At 34.1% G+C, this 15,997-nt stretch overlaps 1 protein-coding gene across 2 annotated transcripts in view; it reads right to left on the bottom strand.

The window, feature by feature from the left end:
- LOC142972892 (antichymotrypsin-2-like) overlaps positions 1-2,073 on the bottom strand; it is a 33,890-nt gene extending 31,817 nt beyond the window's left edge. For both annotated transcript variants that reach the window (XM_076114298.1, XM_076114299.1), the window contains exons 1-2: positions 1,948-2,073; positions 1,789-1,869 (exon numbers count right to left, since the gene is read on the bottom strand). The gene's annotated coding sequence lies outside the window, so the exon portion shown is untranslated. The remainder of the gene's footprint in view (positions 1-1,788; positions 1,870-1,947) is intronic.
- Positions 2,074-15,997: the final 13,924 nt, after the last annotated feature.

The following is a 15,997-nucleotide window of genomic DNA, read 5'->3' as shown; positions in this document are numbered from 1 at the left end:
ACGCCCTGCGCCGATCTTTCCAAATACAGAGCAAGTTTTTTATTTAATAAGTGAAACTAGCACACGGTTGCTGCAAATCACGTTTATAAATGTTATAGTTAATACACTGCAGGGTAATTTGCATATTTATTGGTGTTAAAGGAAAATGTCGTTTCAGGGAGCTTTGTATATTTTTTGTTGGCTTGCTTGCCATACAATGAAAATACATTGTCATTAATGAGCGCGCTTGAAATAAACTTCAATCATTTGTTAGTGCCATTAGTAACGTAATATTCTTTCTTTAAGACACAACTCATGAAATGTACTTTCTCTATCCTTATTCTCTTTAAACGCATCATTAAAATCAATGAAAGGTAACCAGCATAACAGGAAGTTTACTAACTTAAAGTCGAACACCTGAAAAAGGTCAATAATTTATACTATTTTATCTATTTTGTATAAAATGACATGTAAAGATTATCTTTACATAAACGCTCCGGAAATCGGTAAATCTTGACATGATAAAACTTATTCCAATTTTCTTAAAAGAAACGTAGACCTAATTAGATTATTCAATTTAAATACTTTTTAAAAAGACTAAAATGTTACCCACACCGTACTAAAGTTTTCTACTCACTGCTTTAAAAGGAGGTTAAAAACCGAAAGAAAACTTTATTAAAAGTCGGTCGGGGTCTTCGGAGGCACTTTGTATTTTATTCAGTGTTTTTTTTTACCTCGGTTTGAATCTCAATTACCGGTTACTAAGAAAATGTGTCGTGCAAACTCAATTAGGCGTTGTCGCCGCTTTTCTGCATTTAAAAAAATATCAGAGGTCTGTAGGTACTAATTAAAAGAGTAAAAAGTTGAGGATGAATTTAAAGCAACGACTTTTTTGTACTGAAATGTTTTTGTTTCCAAACATTTGTCGCACCGGATGAGTAATTCGTTAAGGTTTTTTGTTTATATTGTGGTAAGTCTTATTAGGCCAGGCTTACATTGGTGCTACGAAAGAAACTCATTTAAGGGATTTTTGTGCAAATGTTAATTTATTGTTAACGGCTTCGAATCGTGAAAAAAATATTGAAACTGCTTATGTAGTCTCAAGTATCCGGAGAGAAAGTCAAAATTGTTACAGGAGATACAAATCTATATAGTAAGATGTTTTCATATTTATCTATCTATCTATCGTATGGTTAGTGGTCAACCTAGTGTCAAAGTTGTTTAAGCCCCCCGAAAGGCCTTCGTCATGTCTTAACGACTGCCATCTTAATTGACAACAACCGGGACCGACTTTTTACGTGCCCTCCGAAGCATGGAGACGCTCAGCTCAAGTACAACCATGAGGTCACCCATCTATAGATTGACCGCGCCAGCGTGTGCTTAACCCACAGATCGTTAACTGACCGGTGAGCCCAACTGGCGATGAACGCCGCCTTGCCTTTTCATATTTATAGACAACTACGTAGTAGCAAAATAAAAATCCGACGTAAGTTTGCTTATAGTTAAAAATGTTCTAGGTACGGCGTGCGCATGACTCATGTGTTTGGATTCACCGCTCGGTTATCGACACGGCCTTGTGTACCGAGGTCGTGGTCAAGGCAATATCTATTTTATGTGGTTTGTCATACACAGTTATTACACAGCCATATTATCATTGCTAGTGTTTATATGATAAGCTGTTTGTTCAAGTATCTCTTAGATTATAAAAGTGATAAGTTTTATAAAGGTAATTGCCTTCCAATCAATTTTAACATTGGTTCGTAGATAGGATAAATAACATTCTATAAATAATAACATTCTATGACTTACGTTTTTAGATGAAAAGGCCCGGCTCCAAATATTCTGTTGTTTATGACAGCTGTCAAACTCAAATGACAGCTCTCGTTACACCTAAAACAGAACAGCAATTTATAAAAACGTAAACAAAAACAAGCAAAGTAATGTAAACAACAAAACCACTATTTTTACCATTAAAATACAGTTCGTAGGATTTCAAACACAAGTAAAACTTTATGAAACACAAAATATGAGGTTTTTACAGAGCGCGTTTGTGCTACACGTCCATGCACAGCAAGGCCTGCGGCGTTTACTGCTAGGAACGCCTGGTAATATTAGTCACCGAAAATTTACACCATTTGTTGATATACCTACTACGATTATAAAAAAAACTAGCTGACTAATGCAGCTTTGCTTAAGAGATATTCTGGTGAAATGAAATCATGCGCTCAATCGCTCTTGTAAAGCGATGCATGTTGTATGTTTCCAAACACGACCGATGCTCATTGTTCCTTCTTGCACAGTATTGTGCAATCTTGGTAGAATTTGGTTAAGTGCGATTTTTCTTTCGAAAATAATTTTACTTAACTCATACTTTTATAACACAGATAAATTATTAATGTAAGTATACAGATATTCTATCAGTGATGAAAAATAAATTGTTACGGTAAAATTAAAACAGACAAACACACAATCATTTTCGTCTTTATAATGTTGATGTAGATAGGATAGATAGTATAGATTTGGCATGATTCATAACTATCTGCGTGATAATGCACCACAGGAAGCGATAACGTAATTATTTTATGTATCTACCACTATAGACTATTTCTTGACATCCGGCAAGCTAACGAGAAATTTTGCGCTTCTAGCAGGCCCTTAGCTACCGTATGTACTATTTTTGGAGTACATTCTGAAAGTCAAAATGGTGAGTATCTGAAACTATTGAGTATCAACTCAATAGTTTCAAATGTCCGGAAATATTAGGCACCAAAAAGTTACACCATTTCTTGAAATCTTTATATATACAAATTCTTCTGTAAGTGTGTATGTCACTGAACTTCTTTTAAACGACTGGACCGATTTTGATGAAATTTTTTGTGTGTGTTCAAGGGGATCTGAGAATGGTTTAGATTCACAATTTAGTTCGCTGGACAATATTTTTCTAATTTAATTTTTATGGCCAACAACGTTTGCCGGGTCAACTAGTATAACTATAAAAACTAACTAAACTATTTACAAATTATAAAAAAAAAATTCTGACCAATACAGCTATGCTTAAAAGATATTCTGGTGATATGAAATCATGCGCTCAATCGCTCTTGTAAAACAATGCAAATCGTTATGGTAAAATTAAAACAAAAACATACCTAAATAGTCTTCGTCTTTATAATGTTGATGTACATAGATAGGATAGATAATATAGATTTGGCATGATTCATAACTATCAGTGCGATAATGCACCACAGGAAGCTATAACGTAATTATTTTAGGTATCTACCATTATTGACTATTTATTGACATCCAGCAAGCTTATAGAAAACCAAAGTTTAATTAAGCATGTTGAAATTGAATGTTACGATCCTACTTAATATTATAAAGCAAAAGTTTGTGATGATGGATAAATGTATGTTCGCTACTCATTCACCAAAAATATCTTTCATGACGGATTTGGATTAAACTTGATACACAGGTAGTATATAACCTGGATTTTGTCACGCGGACGAAGTCGCGAGCAGAAGCTAGTAAAAAATAAAAATAAATATGTCCAAATGACGAGCACACAATTTGAAAATCCGGCCATCTATCACCACGCTGCGATGCATACGTTTAGTTTGAATATTTATTTGAAAATAACACAGTGGGTTTACAAAAGTAATTTATCAATAGTCATTTTATTTGCATAAATAATCAATAGTGATAGATTGGTTTCGCAGTTTTTGCAAATATACATAGAATTTTATGATTGCAGTTGAGTGTCCGAGTTGGATTGGTATTGTATTAAAATGCATAGAAGAAACAGTCATATAAAGAAGCACAATTAAGTACTAAGTTTAAAATGAAATTAAGTTAAAAAAATAATAAAGAATATTTTAAAAACTTTATCTTAATTTGAGCCCAATCAAAAGCCAATGTAAAACGTACAATCCAGTAAAGTCGGAAACGCATTGCAAATTTATTTAATGCTTCAATTTTCACGTTTTCCAAAAGTCTCCACCATTGCTTTCCTGTTACGAAATAAATGAAGGAACATTATGGGAAGCGTCTGGGATCACTGATCTGGGTGTGGATTTATCAAAAGGGTTACGAAAACATTTGGTGGGGGAGCATGAATGGTCCTCTCGAATGCTTTGGTTTGCACTCAATCAGAATATGCGAGAAATGTTTGGGAACTCACGTAAGCTGTACATTGGGATTGCAGAGATTGAACAAGCGTTGTGGATGACCTGTGCTTCGTCGTTTACGTTTGTGTTATATTCCCGAGATGAGAATTCTTGAGACCGCGTTCACGTGTTCAGGAAAAGTAATTTGTTAATTTAGAAGCCAAGAAAAAATTGCTTATTTAAAGCTGCGACGTGTATCAACCTTAAACCGTGGAATCAACCGTAGTAGTCGTAATTATATTATTTTCTTAAGTAAATTCACAGGTAGTAAAATATAATAGTAAAAGCATTTTTACAATAATTTGAAAACACAATTTAATAAAGAGAAATTTGAGCTTAAGACCTGTAATTACTTTTTCTTAGAATCTTTTCAAACTACTAAACCATTTTCCACAAACTTTGTTTTGCGCGTCAGGAATCCTACACAACAATTCATTCAGTGGAAGTCTATTACCAAGCATTATGAAACGCTGCTAGTTCAAGTGAACAGTGAGTTTTCAGAGTAATGATAAATACCACGTCCATAGCACATATATTACACTGCGCATTTACAGCCACACATGGGCTTTATATCAAAGGCTTTTATGACACTATTATGAGAATTTGAATATAAATAATCAATAGGACTTTAAAAACTATCTATGCTATCAATATTTTTTTTTTGACTGCTTAAGTTTAAAAGCCACTACAAAAATGTACTTGCTTTGTGTTGAAAATGAATTGACAAAATTGACAATGTTCAAATATACATAGGAAGGTACGGAAAAAATACCAATGTATTGTATTGTTTGTTCTCATAACATGTGTTAACGTTTTTTGTGCAGAGACTTAAGGTAGCGTCGAAAGATCTTCGTGGAATAATTGGTTGATAGTATTTAAAGCTCATTGCTATGTGACATATACAATAGCGAGGCGACAAGGGCTTAAAGTCTCGTAATAAATCTATGACCCTTGTTCTCTTCTATCACTGCGAAACCTAAGCACTATTTAAAAATCTAGAAACGCGTGAAAATTGCCAAATCACCCAGCTATTGTTTTAATGATTCTCTAAGCGCTTCATTGATCGAGTAATCCGCGACTGAGGGTGAAAGTTACAAAGGAATTTCTTCAAAAATAACGAACGCCACATTAAAAATTAATCGTCCAATCGAATTTTCAATTATATCCTAAGTATGTTAACAAAAAAAATGGAAGCGAACCTTTTTAAAATGCAAAAATACTTTGAAAAGATGAGACGGTGATGAAGCGATACCTACATTCAGTTAGCCGCTCGGTAATTACGTTGAAGAGGGTAGACCATTTTACTGGGAAATTAAACGAAAACACTCCACCCCCGTCGCTTGCTTCCGGAACGTTTGCTACGGAAAAATAAGTGTATATAATACTTATGCTTCAATTTTTTTGTTCTAATAAAATGTCTGTATGAGCCTGATGTGTTGATAGCAAAATTGAGATTGTTTAAAATAGGTAATTAGATCTCTCTAATTAAATTTTTACTATGATATGGACGTAATACAGATCACATTGTTATGACAAATATTGTGTTGCAATTATATAATTGTGAACGTTTATAACTAGTTTGGACGTATTGTGCATACCTAGGTAGGAAGATGTTTTATTCGTGCAACCCGTCCTCCTAAATTTTGTAAAGGCAAAAAACACAGGTGCACAAAAATTCCACCGTGCAAAAACGCATCGGGATTTCAAACGGTTTAGATTTCTAAACACGTCACCTAGATAAGATTTACATATCGCACCAGCGAGGGTAACCAGCACGGGATCTGCAATAGGATTTTGCGTAAAAGCCCTGCGAAGCTACAGTGACCCACTTTAGTACATGGATTACGTACAATTGCCCTCGTTTCATACGTACAAATCGTACGTTTTGTCGGATTTCTTACGTTTATCCCACTTAGTTTCACTTGTTTTTGCAGCGTTCGCCGGCGCATGAGCGGAACTTGCATGGAGCATTAATAAATTCCTCTGACAGTTGAGAATTTGAAAATTATGCTAACTACGCCCCACGGTTTCTTCCTAATCCCATTTCAATGTTAAAATATCTAGCTACTGGCTGCAATTAACTCTGTTGCTATTGTGTGATATTTACTGAAGTCTATTACGTAGGTCATTTCATATTTGTTATGTTGAGTAAAATGCGGAGAATTCAAAGAATCTACTTTTATATAATTCTGGAATGTGTGATCTCTAAACTTTATTGATACGTAAAAACAATCATTATATAATGGAACTTATTGATCTGGTTAAAGGTGTATGTTTTAGCATTTTACATAAGATTGGTCAAGAATACTAAGTGAGAATACAAGTAGAAACTAAATAATTCCATTGAAATTTAATTAAACTGAATGTGAAATTACTTGCTAGTTTCGCAGAATTCAGTGAAGTTCCCGTAATTAATTTTGGTTTTTAAATTAAAGTACCTACATTGGCGTGGATATCACTCGAATATTTTAACTGGAACTTCAGTGGAATGTGGTTGAGTACGTATAAAGGATATATTAAATGGTATAAACCATTTAATAAACGTTTTACATGTATTTGTAAACCTTTATATGCTTTTGTTTATAGAACAATAACAATATGGCATAATAACTGAACAATTTTTTTGAAAAACAAGAATAATATTATCATGAATGACATTGAGTGCTATAGAATGTTTAATGATGTTAAAAAAATAACACGAAGTCGTGGATAACAAAATAAAATGAGAACGTAGCCATGGAAGTTAATAAATAATAAATGTAAGCCATTAATGTCCCACTGCTGGGCAAGGGTCTCCTCCCGTAATGAGGGAGGGGTTAAGCCTTGAGTCCACCACGCTGGCCAAGTGCGGATTGGGGACTTTGCATAACTTCAATAAATGCTATGGAAGTTATTCAAAAATAAAACAGACTAATTTATTTCCAATATAATATTGTGTTGAAACCTTTTCATTAAAATTTTAATTACTTTCGTCGTAACATAAAAGCTTAAGTTCAGTTAGATATCTTATTTTAATTATTAATTTTAAAAAGTATTTATCTAAAAACTTCATTTTTAAAGAGTTGAAACTAATTAACGACTGACTTCTCCTTTATATTTAAATAATATAATAAGAAAAAATATGGAATGGCTTTTAATTAAAACTGAGTTTACATTTCAACAAACACTTTAAGGTAGACAGAAGGCTTTAGCAGACATGAATCAGGTGTTTCATTATAATATCACGTTGAGTGAATCGGTACAAGGTGTAAGATATAAGCGATATTGAATATGTGACCATGATGTGATTTTTTTGGAGAATTTAATTGGGTAGTTGAAAAATTAATAGTCATAAAATGTTTGTACGAACTTTTATATTTTTCTAGAAAGAGAAGATAACCTTACATTTAATAAGGTCCCATTTAACACTTTATTTAATTTAAAACACAGGTTTTACATTCAGATACTTCCTTGTGACGACTCGCGTGCCATATTTAAGTAGTTGTACTTCTGAGAATATAAACAAACAGACTTTAAATGTTATCGGGTAAACCGATTTGTTCTCAAAGTGTAATTAACACATGTCATAGTCAAATTAACTTTATATTCTTTAATATTCGTTTCCATTTAGATTAATAAATAGTATCTTAAATAAAAGTATTAACGAGCGATCTAATCCAAACACTGAGTTTTATTTTGAGTAATTATGAATTGAATTAGTAACATAGATTTACTTAATTAGTCACCGTCCTGTCCGGTTTTCGCACCGAGCTTTCGTATTTAAGATTAATTTGCCACTATATCAGAGTACTTATAAGGTCTGGGACTGGGGCGCTAAGTGTGTACACAAATGTCACTAAACTTAACAGACATTTTAATAACTACACACGACGTAGTACATACCCTTTCCTCTCGTGGCTTAAGTTCTCAGAAAATAGGGAGTCGGCGTTATAAATTAAAAGAAGACCATTCGAAGCCGCCCTACACTTTATGAAGCTTGGTACGTTCATTTAAAAACTTCATTATAACTTCACGGCCCGCCTCCTACCGTACCAATGTACGATTCAGTCCCTATGTTCCCTGCATTTCGGTTTTTGTGTTAACTATAATGGGAAAAGCCATTTATTTCAGCTTGGTTTTTTGTTCGTAGTAAAAAATGTTTGGCGTAGATTTTGCTACGGCAATCGTAGACTGCTTTACATCACGTAGCGAGCAATTATTTCTGTACAGTGCTACATTTATATTAAGATGCGCAGATCTGTTAAAATGAGATGTCTATTTCGTTCATTATCTATTTAAATAGCCAATTAAATAAAGTCATAATTAACAATCTTATTAATTAGTAAAAAAAATATTTTAAACTAAATGGCCTACTATATATCACTTTATAATGACATTCGTCTGTGACTTGGCCTGAACACGGTGCATTCAACTGCATTATACGGAAGCTAGCCGAAGATATGGTTATTGCACTATCAGGTATGTTATGGACTATGCACTAGTTTGTGCTTTTACTGAACAAGCATACTCCTAGATCAAACGTGTGCTGCTCATTTCGCGGTTAAAATATTCATAGACCGAATATGTATTATATCAATGAAATGATGACCGTTATGTTTATAAGAAATGAAATAAAAGTTTGGATGTGACGGCATGAAATGATTGAAGTTCAATGTTATTGTATTTGATCTTGTCACGAGATTTCGTCAAACTTGAAGTCACTTGGTGACAAACGGGAAAACAATTTCTCTATGCAAAAGTTCTTAGTGAAGTCTCAAACAAAACGCTGAATACAAAATTTGTTATTATTCATATGAACATAAAGGAGAATTCGATATGCGCGAAACGTCTGTGGGGTCCCACTCATCTTTATTTGTTTTAGATTACTTTGGGCTCGGGCGAAGTTAGGGAGTGCGGACCGAACATACGAGGATAAGGGATTTCCGAATAACAAACTTACGCGACGATGCTGAAAAATATAATCACTAAGTTTTTCAATTCGAATTTGCTACTTCCAACAAGCTTTTATCTGTTTAAGGGTTTCTAGAGAATTTTATAAGGCAAAGAAAAAAACAACGTAGAAGTACTAAAAGATTTGAAATATTGTTGTAGTTTATTAGTTTACAATGTGAAGCGCGAACACGTCGAAATTTTATTTCTGCTTTCTTTATTAGAAGCCAAAGTTATGATGTTAGTTTGAAATAAAATATTTTGTGAAAACAATATTTAAAATAGACATCTCGCAAGCATAATATTATAGAGTGGCACATTTTGTGAATTTATGAAACACGTAATATAAGGTACACTGTAATACCATCACGTTTATGGTGTCTACGACTTTATCGGGCGGTCCCTACTAGGACGCGTCATTCGAAAAAAAAAATACACTTTAACGTAATGATTCCAATCAACTTCTGCTTTTACAATTTCATCGTTATGACACAAAGTAAGCACATAATTCACAATGTAATAAATATATTACCTGGCTCTTTGCGTGAGAGTCACATAATATGATAACAAAAATGCCATCGCAGTTTATTCGAACGTTCCACAGGGCGCAGAGGCGCTGCGGTGATTACCACAAAAGCCGACTGAAGCGATTGCCTAAAAATATGTTAATAAAGTCATATTTTGAAGATATGAAAAAAAAAACTATAAAGTTAATGTACATTGTTCTACAGCGGCGCTCAAGATGTTTTATAGACATTTGAGTAGAGCCAATGCTACGACAAAATAGCATTACTTATAAAAAAAAACTTTTCAACGTACATTTAAAGTCGGGTATGTTTTATGGAGAATGAAATTCTTCTAGACTGAGAATTTGAATATTATTTTGGATTGATTGCGCAGGAATGTAAATAAACTCTGGTTCTAAGTAATCAAATTAAGTTAGTCAAACAGATGCTTTTTGCTTTCTAATTCTAAACTAATAAACCATTTTGAATGTTACAGACAATTAATTTTGAGTTTGGATATTGAAATAACTGAAATTATTTTTAGTTCGTTCCAAAGATATTTAGTAATTTCTGTTTTAATACAGTGTTATCTATTGCGTTAGAGTATTATAAAGTTTGAATTTACAAGTAATAGACTGTTATTCGTATTTAAATATGTAATAATAAACATTGCGTATGATATTACGACTTAGAAAAAAATATTACTGCATCGAAGCGAGCAAAATATTTTATGCAAAGAGCAGATAAGAATGTTTAAGTGGGAACGTTATCTTTTGTACTCAGATTATACTCAGCGGGTTACATTATAAACGTTAAGAGTTACCTTAATATAAAACAACTGCGGACCGGGAACCAACAGCGCGGAGCTCCAAGATTATATCCGATTGGTTGCCTAAGTCCGTCCGTATGGTTTTCACGGACCACCATAGCCTTTTTAAATATATATCAACATCCTCCGCCTTCCGGAGGCCTCGTAAAATCCGAGTGCGGATTGTTGCGCTTAAACTACCCTCCACTGAAATATGTACGTTCAATTCCCAATGCCAGATACTCTGGCTACAAACGTGAAAATATCTCAGACCGTTCCTGACCTCTACAGCTTTATTTGCTACAGCTTAAACCCGCTTACCCATCGATCTGGATCCGGTGAAATTCACTTCAGTGTATCTAGTGCGGTATCGACTTAGTGCATGTGTGTGGACGTCCTTACGGTGTCCCTTAACGGATTATATGCGCCCAGATTGTCCATTAGTGAGACAATGTTTATTGTGGCTTGTATAGTGAATTGTAAAGATGGCATGCCCTGTTGCGATAAATCTTTAGTTTGTTTTGGTTTTCTCCTTTGTTGATTTTGTTATTGTATTGTTAGGTATGTTATTGTTTAAATACTTTTTAATTGTCTCTCTTTATCCATTTTATGACTAAACAATATTCGCGTGGTATGTTCACATCATATTCATTGAAAAATGATAATTTAAGGTTATAAATTGTTATGTTAAAAATGTCGTATTCACCTCCACATATTTCTCAATTAGCGCATATGTATGCAGTGGTATATGTACCAAACATAAATTGCAACGATCGTTCAGTAAAAATAGATGAACGCTGTTGTAAAAATTCTTTATTTGAATTTGTAAATCCGGACTCGCATTTTATAGTTAAAGCTTTAAAGGCATTAGCCTGTGCCTTTCAAACGGATTTAGTTTTTAATTTATTGTCTATCGTCACGAACAATATTTTATTTAGTTGTAGTAGAAGTAGTAAAACGAGTTTGTTTTATAAGTCGTGTTTGCGGCTAACAAAAGTTATATTGAAGTCCGTTCAAGTATTCTCTTGTGACGTTGCAATAAATGGGATCTATACAAAGTGATGCAATGCTATGAAAGCTGTCAGAACTGTGCATTGTACCGTCGTATACTACGTGCTTGTTATTGTGACAACTACGAACCATAAAAAATAAAGTATGATGTTACCTATTGCTTTGTTGCTGCGCGTTTTGATTTTGGTCAAACTTTATACGTAGTTATGACACTGGTTTCATGTTAAGTACAGAACAGTTTTAGCACATACATTACTTAATAGCGAAAATAATCATTATTAGTATATTGAAATGGTTGCACGTACCGTGGGAAAACGGGAAAATGGATCGTAGTAATTAACAGCTACAAATGATTTATGTGACACTTCATTATATTATACAAATTGGGTACAAGCTCCCTATAAAACTTATGAGGAAAATTGGAGTTTATGTAAGTACTACGGGAATTGAACTGAGATAATATTATGTGGTATGAAATCGATTAGTTTAAAAATAGTCTTATGTTTTGGACGATAATGATTGATGAGAAAGTTTTGAAATTAACATACGGTTAACTTAAACGGTTATTAACTTTACGGTTAAATAACAGTTTATAAGCGTTATATAGTTTATGGTATCTAAAATAATCTTACTACAGTTACATGCAGAGAATTATCTGTAAGATATGACTACTCTATCAAGTACTTATCATAGGGTAGTAGTGAAGTAGTATCGCATATTGTCACAGTCAAGGGCGGGGTAAATATTCGCGGTTAGAAACGTCCGTTGCCAGAAAGGGAATACATTTATGTAAATAGGTACAGACCGCATCCAGGGTGAGTGTCGGTGCTAGAGGCCCTGCTTAATCTTGCAAATTTATGCAAGTCGACGACAACACGTCAAACTGTCTTCGCTCGAGGACGTGATCCAAATCCGATTCAGCGCGTCATTTCGCTCGTAAAACGCTTTAGCAGTTGGCACATTTGTCGCATAATTCGGATCTCCTCGGAGGCCAATAGCTTCTTGTGACGAGCACGATTATTATTCAAAGCTGTTCAGTCGGTGTGCGTGTGCGTAAGCTTAGCTCGGGGATTGTTGGGTGAGAGGGGTGAACTCAGAAAATCGAGGTTGTCAATAAACGGTTTCATTAATATATCTACGATCAGTTGATGAAACCTCCTATGTGTATTTATAGGAATAACTAAGGAAGGCGTTAAATACAGTTATCTAACTTGCAATTTATAAAAAGTAAGACGTGAACCCTGACATCAAAATCAGTTTATTATTTGAATATAAGTTTGATAACATCAAGCAGTCCTTGATGAAATGAATGATATTGTAAACAATGTAATATGAGACAATTATCAACAGTGTGCTATCAGAAATATATCAATACATATCAAATTATTTGATAAACATTACTTTTATCAAACGGATAAACAACATTGTTTCGTGTGCTAGGTATAAGACTGCTACGCGATTACAAAGGATCGGCCTTAATAAAAGCAGTACTAACTTCTTTATTGTTTTATACGCCTAGTACTACGCACGTAGTCGAACCATTTGAACGGCTGAGCTCGTGATGGCCTTCTGTTCTAGTTTGCTTATAGCTGTGGAGGTATACACGTGTCTTTAGATTTTAGATAGTGTCAATGCCTGATTCACAAAAATCTATCTCTCTCTCTCTCTCTCTCTCTCTTTGCAGTCACGTAATATCTTTGCAAAGTTTTTATTTCTTATATTGCTAATTATCGTCATTGTATTTCATACATCTTGTTAAGTAACTAACTCTGTGTGGTATGGCGCTCATAGCCACTTGCAATCACCGGTCGGTAAACTTTCTGTTGGTTAAGCAAACCTTGGCGCGGTCATTCCATAGATGGGTGACCATGTAGTTGTATTTGAACTGGGCGTCTTCGTGTTTTGGGGGGCACGAAAAAAGTCGGTCCTGGTTGTTGTCAATAAAGATAACAGTTGTTAAGACTCGTAAAAGGCTTTCGGGCGGCTCAAACAACTGACACTAGGTTGACCTGTAACCATACTAAATCTGTTCGAAAATGTATGAAAATGAGTTCAGTCGTTTTTAAGTTTATCGCTAATAGACAGGCAGAAACGTGATGCGAGGGACTTGTTTTATTTGTATTAATAAGTCCGCTTTTAACAGTTTCTGTTTACAGCAAAGATTATTATGAATCTTCTGTTTTAAAGTGCACCCTTTCACTTCTACGGACATGAAGTACGTGTTCGCTTTATTTATTTTGAAACTAGGTTATGCTCACTCTGTGACATACTCGTAAATGTTTCAAAAGACTACGCTTAAATATAAATTGTGGGTTTACTTATTTTGAAGCCAAATATATGGAACAATTTCTGAATTGAATTGTATGCTTAATTAATGACGTAGCACTGCTTTATGTAACTAATAAAATTACTCATATTACACTTACATGTCTTAAAATTTTTGAGTTAAAAAATCGAGGTGTGTCTTTGTTTTATTTTTATTGATTAGTGTATAGCAACAACCCCGTTTACCAGTCCATCTGATCTCCAAGGCTGGCGTTTGTTGTAGTTGGATCACGTTTGGAGTGCAATTGTTGGTACAAGAAACTTGCGACTGCAGAGTACTGACAGAGACTGAAGAGTATAAGAATAAGTAGGAGACAATCAGACACGCTATAGGTGTGAATTGTACTCTGATACAATTCTCACAGTTAGGTAGCATGTAAAGTATGTAAACTGTATCAATACTACTACTGAAGCTTCACTTATGAATAATAAATCCCATTTATTTCATCACTTTCAACAAAGAAGATACATTTTTCTCCAAATGTATTAAAGACAGAGGAAACGCTCCGACATTTACAAATTTTAATATTTAATTTTCACAAGGTGAATTCTTTTCGTGAATATGAATGGAGTAGGATCCTCCTTATCGGTCTGTCTGGAAGCGACACGGCTTTTAATACGTGATCGGAATGCTTCCCAATTATGGGAGCTTAAGGAATAACGCTCACCCCTCAGGACAGCTTGAGTGAAAAGAGTACAGCGAGTTTTTTTTGCAGATGAAAGTTTAGATAAAGATTTTTATAGGATATTCTTTTATTCTTGCTGCTAGACTTTTATCCCGTTAAGAGGGTAGAGCGAGTCAATAGACGTTGTTTTTTTCTTTTTTGTTATTGGCCTTCTTACCCGACTTTACTTGCGAGAAATTATAATAGAAATTAACTGTTAAACATAGCGAATTTAAAGTTTAAAAACGCTGTTACTGCAACTTTTATCAACTAATGTTCAATGTTCTGTCAAAGATTACGGGCCAATTACTTTTTTAGATAATCACAATGATACATTTTAACTTATTTCGTTGCGAGCTCCTATTCGTTAATAATATACCTTTAAAAATAAAAGCAAGTGTTACCTATGGATAACATTTTTATTGATAGGTAATTGGAAACGGCTGAAAAGCTACGTAATTCAAACAATTTTAATCAAGAATCTCTATCAGAATTTTCAAGAAGAGCACTTGAAAACAGCTTCTTTCATGTATTGTACCAAAACACGATATAAAGTATGAAAATGTATTCAGTTCGCTCGAGTAACAATCGGTGACAGATGCATTAGCGTCGGGAATTCGACAATTTATCGGTGACATTCGCTGGCATCCGTATCTCACCGGTTTGCAAATATTCGCTCACTGTTATATAACACTTGATATTTATGTAATATGTTGAACAAGTGCTTGTTACAATTGTCAGCAAATTCTCAAAGATATTTTCTGCTTTACCAAATTGTTGAATTACCACAACAACTTTTAACTAATTGGCTTGTAAAGTAGTATGATATTTTAAATGTTATATGACTTTTACAAATAATATGTAAAGTAACAAATAATAATGAATGTACAAATATCACAATCCCTTTGTTATGTTTTTAAGTGTTTATTAATTCGTTTAGTTAAGAAATTCTCTACAATGTATTAATGTTGTTGACCTAACTTTAACTTATGAAATTCAGTATTATCTAAATAATTAAGTAGTACTTATTTCTTACAAAGGTTCACACCGCGTGTAGTGGCAGCGATTAGCGAATAAAGAAATTGTAAGGTACCTGGGTCAAATATGGCCAGCTGAAAAATATGGCCACATACCATTATTCCCCATACGAAATATTGTAACGCGACCATAACTTGTGGCAAGTGTCGCATGTATCCGAACGGCGTACCAGTCAACTCTACCAGGGCCTGCCAGTCACCTAAGTGAAACATGCATGAGGTTTGGAAAAATGGTATGTGGCCAAATTGTTCGGCTGGCCATATTTGAACCAGGTACCGTTTATTTTAATCGAAATTGTACGCGTGCAATACAATCGAAGTACGTTAAATTACAAGCCAATACGGACAATATTTTCTGTAAAACCGAGATTTAGTACGGCATCCAGCCATGAGGAATTATAAGTAGAACGCAGCGGTCAGCTGAATACAGAAAATATCTATCCACGAGCAGAATACGCGATACTTCGCAAGTACGCAAGAGATTTATTGTTGCATCCGAACTTAAAATGTTATATGTGTTTTCTTTAAATGTATCGCCCTGGAGGTCGTTACGTTTATGTAATATATTGGCTGTTAG

The sequence above is a fragment of the Anticarsia gemmatalis genome, chromosome 5, assembly GCF_050436995.1.
Source record: "Anticarsia gemmatalis isolate Benzon Research Colony breed Stoneville strain chromosome 5, ilAntGemm2 primary, whole genome shotgun sequence".
NCBI classification, from domain to species: Eukaryota; Metazoa; Arthropoda; class Insecta; order Lepidoptera; family Erebidae; genus Anticarsia; species Anticarsia gemmatalis.
The sequence above is the reverse complement of the archived record's forward strand: the minus strand, read 5'-3'. Positions and strand labels throughout refer to the sequence as shown.